Raw genomic sequence first — 7,504 nt, 5'->3', positions numbered from 1 at the left:
AAAATATCCCAAAACTCAACAGCTTAAAACAACAAGGAAATGTATTATTTCTGCAACTCTCAACTGTTTAGCAGCAAATTTGCTTGTATACCCCCAGGCATATCCATGCCTGTAGTAGTAGGCTAGCTAGGGGACTGTGTTGTCGGTTCATTTCAATGGGTGTTGTTCGTTTTGTTTCCAGTTGGCTTGTGATGTGAACTAGGTGACAGCATACCATGAAACACAAAACAGAAAATACCAGGCTCTCAGATCAATATTCAAAATCTTACAGCTCTACATCAACCTCTTTCTCTTGATAAAAATAAGTTACAGGAATAGCCCAAGTTCTGGGAGGAAACAGGCTGTGGAGTATACATCTGACATAACTGGCGTTAATGTCCAGCGATAGTACCAAGGTTCTTGAGAGTGATTTTTGTCTTGCAGAGAACATGTGATCCTTTCTAATCACCTATACCAATGCTTTGCTGTAAGCAATATCTGTCCTTTTTCCACATCTCAAATTCCTAATTATCCAAACCATCCCTACCTACTTTTACAATGTACTAATTTACATTACAAACCAAGCAATCAGCCCTTCTACCCACTGACCATCATTTTATTAATCTTTCCACCTTTTCACTGTTTACATACCTCTCCTTACACATTTTCAACTATTTTAGTCACTCCTTAGAATTTCTTGTGGCTATTTTCCTGGGTAACTGAAGCTCTCCATCTCTTCGGCATTTGCACCTATATGCATGAATGACCTGAGGGAACACACAGTGGTTTGAACTTTACATTGTTAAGCACCATATTTCAACCCCAGGAGTACTAATCTTATTATAGTCTCCTAGTTTATTGATTCTGACATTCCTTGAAGAACATTTCACACTCTCTTCTCCTTCCAATCTCTGGCAGCTACTCCCATACTCAGCAAATGACTTTGCCTCCTGTTTCTTTAAGAATATTTCAGCCTTTTTTCCAATAGATGTTACTTTCATTACAGATAGAAATCCAAGATTCTTAGTTAAGATCAAACTTTGCCTGTGAGTTAAATCTCACTCCTTCCTCTTATTGCAGGATAGCTAATAGACTATCCTCAGCACTATCAATTAGCTCCTATCTTGGGGATACAGTAGAACATCCCAATCATTAGCTACACCAGGATTTGTCTCCATTGTAAAAAACAAATTATTACAGGCTAGGGAATAGCCCAATGTAGAGCACTTGCCTATTATGTACAAGGCCACAGGAATCATCCCAGCATCACAAACACATACATTCCCAAATTTCCCTGCAGCTTTTGTTGCATTTTTTGCTTCCCTTCACAGCAAAACTCAGATATTTTGAGGTTTGTTTTTTACTTTCACTATTTACTTGTATTATTGTTTCATTTGCTTTGATTTTTGAAACAAGGTCTGACTATAGCTAAGGTTTACATCAATCACTGTGTAGCCCAGACTGGCCTTGAATTTGTGGTGACTAAAAAGCAACTAAAAAGACCAATAACTTGTTGTCCATCACAATTCTCTCCCTTCAGATAGCTGCCTACCAGACACACTGGCTTCCTCACTGTTGCTTTAATATGCAACATTGTCCTGTCCCAGGGCAACTCACCTTGCTGTCTCCTTAGCCCAGGAATATTTTGATACAAGCAGCTGTATGTCTCACATTTCTACCCTTTTAATAATAATATTTTAAAAGACCTATTTAATTGCACCTTTCCTGGCCACTCTTAGTCAAATATCAGTTACTTACCTAGCATTTCATCTTTCATTTTGCTATCTGTACTTTGTTATAAACATAGCACTATCTAACCAATTATATGTTTTTTACTTACATCATCTTTTCACTTACTATGATGTGAGATCCACAGAACCAGAGATTTTTAACTCTTTGCTAAATGCTTCATCTGTACTGCCTAGAAAATTCTCAGTAACATAATATAACGTGTGCTCAACAAATGGCATGGGATGCAATTTGTACAATATTCCTTATGTGAAGACTTAGGTATGTATATGTTTACATACACATGCTTAGCTAATATTAAACTATCTGTTCATATGTGTACCCATAGATAGATGCATAATGCTTGCATGTGTGTAGCAAGGGACATAGTTGACATTTGCATGGGCTTTTGTTGTGTGCTTATGGTATGAATACTATTGTACTGAGCACTTTGCAAGAAACATATTTAATCCACTCCATGTGGCAGAAGTAGTGTGCTGTTAAGAATACCATATAACCAGACTGTCTGTGTTTCCCAATTCTTCCAATTCCTAGTTGTATGACCAAGAATAAGTATCATACCTCCTCCCCTTAGATACTTATTTTCCTCCTACTGAATAACAACAAAAACCCAATAAGTCCTACTTCATAGAGTTGTTGTAATATTCGCTAATACTCCCTGTTAAGTCTCTACCTGCTGCATCCAGAACAATCCTCTCACCCTTTTTTGCCCTTTGCCATTGCCCTTTCCCCTCTCTCCCTTCCCCTTTCCTCTGTCTTCCCCTCTCTTCTGTTCTCTCTTTCTCTCCCTCTTTCTGTGTCTCTCCTCTTCTCCCTTCTCTCTGCAAGCACCTTTCGTGTTTTTCTCCTTTCCCCTCCCCCTCCCCCTCTGTTCCTAGGAAATCTACATTGATATAATATAGCTTCATCTTGCTATTAGCTCATTTCATTTGATTCAATCAATCACTCCCCAATTATGTATAAGTGAGCTGTGACTCTGAATCTGGTAAAGCATCAATGATAATAGAAGGACAATAGCTCCCATTCACTGTGGGCCTAATTCATGTTAATTAGGCCTTTTTTAGCTTGGCATGGTGCTGCACACCTTTAGTTCCAGCACTTGAAGAGGCAGAAGCAGAGTGATATGAGTTCGGGGCCATCCTTCTCTACAAAGTGAGTCCAGGACAGCCAAGGCTACACAGAATCCCTGTCTCGAAAAACCAAACCAAACCAAACAAAAACAAAAATAGGCTTTTATTCATTATGATAAGAGATAGATATCTAGATATTCATATGCCTATGTCCTTATAGGCATACATTTGAAAATAATAAACATTCTAGGTATGGTACTATATGCCTTTAATAGGAGACAGATGCAGGAGAATCTCTGTTAGTAAAAGGAAGGCCAGCCTGGTCTAAATAGTGAGTTCCAGGACAGCCAGGGTTGTATGGTAAAACCCTTCCTCAAAAATTAAAATTAGCAAAATGAAATTAAATTTAAAAACAACAACAACAAAAAAGAAATCTGTTCAGGATTATAACACCCTAAATATGATACATATAGTTGGTCTGTGTAAGGCCACAGCAGGTACTGTTAACGACCTTGTGCTAATGTAGGCATTTCTTATGCTTAGAATGTACTTGTATGTGCTTTATGTGCAAGAATAGGTGAGGACATATGGCTGTCTGAGCTCTGTAATTGCCCCTAGGAACGTCTGCATTTTTCTTAAGATCAGTCTGGTCATTTCCTCACCTGTTATTCTCCAGTATGGCCAGCAGAGGGGGCACAGGAATATTTTTCTCATCTTGAAGACTCCTTTACAGCTTCCTTTGAAAACTTCATTTTCTGAAGGGACAGCCATGGTTTATGACTAGCTTTTTACACTCTGTAAAGAGAAAACAGGCATCCGTCTAGACCTAGAATCTCTCTACTATCAAGGCCGTATCTTTTTGTGAACAGACATTCTCAAAGAGTACTCACCCAGTTAGCTATCCAGGCATTTACTCCATGTCTCCTATAGGACCACACATGGCTCACTCTCAGACTCCTCCTCTCTCAGAAACCAGCAGTTGCCTGAAAGACAAAAAGTCTTTATACAGTATTCATCCCCTCTCCATCTACCCTGAAGCATCCTCCAAGGTCCCCTGCTCGCTGGGGCAGCTCCAAGGTCACTCTGCCAACTTTGACTTCTGCTTCTAAAGCTCCTCCTTATACCTGTTGAGCCTGAAGTTAAAGCCTTTGTGCTTTCTCCCCAGAACTTGAGGGTTAAGTAGACCCACAAACAAGAGCCAAGGGAGATGGTGAAGGGAGAGAGGATATGGATGGACTGGATCAGATGACTTTCCCAATTAAGTGCCTTCTCTGAGACCCAGAACCTCAGTATGATAAGAACTAAAAAGAAAGCCACACCCCCTCAAAAAAAAAAGTCTTTATCCACATTTTTTATTGTTGCAGTTTTTTTGTGAATTTAGTTTTCTGATATGGACGCAAAAAGCCCAGGGTGGTTATGAACTCACTATGTAACCAAACATGACCTCGAACTCAAATTTGTCTGTCCTTTCTTCACCTCCCAAGTGCTGCTATTACAAGCATGATATTATAAGCATGCCAAACTCAGGTTAATTTTTCATGTAGAGATCCAATAGTTCTAGCACTTCCTCCAAAATTGACTTTGCTCCTTGCCAACAATTAACTGCCCATATTTGTTTAAGTTCATTTCTGAACAACTGTTCCCCTGGTTTATCTATTCATACATTAATTTTATAATATCTTGTTTTCTGTCACTTTATAGTAAGTCTTGAAATCACAGGCATAGTCTAAGTGTTGCAGTTCTGTTCTTCTTCAGGACTGTTTGTGATTTAAGGTGTATGTCAGTTTTAGAATAAGTCAGTAAATAGCAACAATAGTTGGAATTCCAATTAGGATTGCACTGAAGCTACCGGGGAAGGTGAGAAGAAGCAACCTCTGAACAACACTGAATGTTTGCTTGTTTGTTTTTCGAGGCAGGGTTTCTCTGTGTAGTCTTGGCTATCCTGGACTTTCTTTGTAGACCAGGCAACACTGAGTCTTTTACTCTATGAACAAACCATATCTCTCCATACATATAAATAATTTAAAAATTTTTTCATCAGAATTTTAGTCTTCTGCATATAGATCCTTCTTCACATTTTGTTACATTTATAGTTATGCCTTTCAGCTGTGGTTATAAGGTATTCATTTTTGTTTACAAATAGTTTCTTTTACTTAAAGGGGAAACAAGCGGTATTATTTAGTCCCTGTGGCTCCTTGGACCCAGGAATTCTTTGAAGCTAAGGGCTGCTGGCTTCTAGGAGCATCAAGTGTTGGGCTCCAGTGTCCATCAAAAAGTTCATGGGTTTCCCCTCTACCTTAAGCATTACCCTGGGTTCAGGGAAGGGGTCCAAACCCTGTCCCCTTCTGACCCTGTCTCCTTCAGCAAACATGATCTTGGGCTTAGGCTTTTTGTTAGGATATTTCTTAGCCCAATGCCTTTCCTCATTACAATAGGCACATTGATTCTTACCTAATATTGTCCTGCTTCTTCCTCGCAGATTCTTTCCTTCTGCTGTCTGCTTAAGTTGTCACCTTCTTCTCCAGGTTCAGCCATTATGGCTAAAAGTACTGGCCAAATCTTTATTCTGTCTCTTTTCAGCCTTAATCTGCTTTGCTCTTGGACTTTCTCTATTATTAAAAACCTTCTCAGCTGTCTGGACCAAATCTCTGAGAGACTTTTTTTCTAGTCTTTCTTGTTTCTGCAACTTCTTTTTAATATCTGGTGTCGGTTGATTAATGAAAGCCAGGGCCACTGAGGATTTATTGTCTGAATGCTCTGGATCATAGGGTGTGAATTGCCAAAAGGCCTCCATAATCCTCTCCAGAAATGTTGCTGGGCTCTCATTAGGTTCCTGCCTAACATCATTCACTCCAGTGAAATTAGTGAAGTGTCTAGAGGCTGCTTTAAGACCTGAAAACAGAGCCTGGAGGTAGATCTGAAGGTGTCCCTTACCTCTACCTGTGTTATAGTCCCAGTTGGGTCTTCTAAGGGAAAAGGCAGCATCTATGTCAACTGGATTCTGAGTTGGGATGTCAGTGGCTCCAGGCACATTTTTCCGGGCTTCCAAAAGAATGTGCTCCCTTTCTTCAGTCATAAAAAAATATATATATATATGTGCAAACACTGTTGACAGTCATTCCAAGTGGGCTGATGAGTAAAAAGAACTGTTTCTAAGAGGCTGATCAGGTCCTTGGGATTTTCTGAGAATGAGGCATTTTGGGTTCTGCAGTGGCAAAGGGCCAGTAATGGTGAGGCTGGTTTCCATTACCATCGATGGGACCTGTGACCCTGAGGGGAAGAACTGTAGAATCTGCCTCCTGGTCCCCGGTGTTGAGGTCACAGGGGGTAGGGGGGGACAGCTCTTTGGCTTTTAGTTCCCTGGGCTGGACATCTGGCACCTGTGAGGGAGCAGGGGCAGGAACAGCAAGGCAGGAGCAGGTTCTGGCTCTGGAGCTGTTGGAGGTGGCAGAGCTGTAGGGGGTCTATATGGAGGGGGAAGAAAAAAATACTCTCCTCCAGTGTTGAGTCCTACAGGACAGGATATATAGAAGCAGACAGCTTCGGGGTCTCTTTATCTTCAGTTACCAAAGCTTGCACGTCTCCTGAAGGGGAAAACTGGTCAGTCAAAGGAGGAAGAAGGAAAGGTTTCACCCAAACAGGGACTGTGTGGTAATCAAGTTTCTCCAAACAGTAATGTAGGGCACTTGATCTGGATGTCCATATGCCCTCTGAAATACCTGGTCTTCCACAGCTAACACAATGGGGAGATGGAAAGTCCCCTCTGGAGACAAGCCAATGCCGAATGCTGGTCATTCCAAGCTGCAATAAGTCATCATTTTACCTTTCTTAACATCTGACAAATTGTGGGCTTGGGTCCTGACTTCCTTGAAGTGGGTCAGGACCAAGTTTAGGGAGTTAGAGGAAATCTGTCCCATAACGTCCATCACCGTCAAAAAGACAACACCACACAAGACACTAACAAGCAAAACAGAAAGACAAAAATGGATTCTATAGCAAAAAACGCAACTGAAAATAAAACCAAAAACAATCGCTCAGCACAAGCCCCCAGAGTTGGTCAGACCAACAGGGGGTTAAGAGTAACTGAATGTGGGCTCTCTGTCCTCCACTGAAAGGCTCTCCATCCTCTCCCCAGGATCAAGAATATCTCCTAGACCTCTAACATTCTCGATCCCCGTAGCTGTGACCCTCCAGCGTATCCACTCTTAGCCACTTATTGCCACTTTTCAGACACCTCGAGGCTTTAAATTGAAAACAAAAACAGAAGATGCACAAACAACAAAAAGAACACTTACAAGCCAGACCAAGAACCTCTGGATTGGGGTCCTGGGGGAGGGGACTCTGGGGGATCCAGGACAAGCACCCAAATGTTATGCCCAAATCGTGAGACTTTTGAAAGACCACCAGGAACACGAATCTGATGCAAACACAAGAAGGTTTTTATTCAAGCTTGAGGTTGGGCAGTTAATTGTCTCTGATGCAGCAGTTCAGAAAGAGTGCCCCCAAGCCTCAGGAGGGCAGAGTTTTTAAAAGGAAAAACCACAAACAGGAAATTCTAATTCTTGTCATTAGAGGATTGGGTCAGGGTTCAGCAAGTGAAGCAACCTTTAAGTTGGTTGGTTCAGGCTAGTTGGCCAAACCTCAAGGAGGAAACAGGATATCTAAAGAAAACATTTTGGCCTGGGGAAGTGTCTGTACTTTTATTT

Source organism: Meriones unguiculatus, chromosome X (assembly GCF_030254825.1).
Source record: "Meriones unguiculatus strain TT.TT164.6M chromosome X, Bangor_MerUng_6.1, whole genome shotgun sequence".
In the NCBI taxonomy this organism is placed as follows: Eukaryota; Metazoa; Chordata; class Mammalia; order Rodentia; family Muridae; genus Meriones; species Meriones unguiculatus.
Note: the sequence above shows the minus strand (reverse complement) of the source record.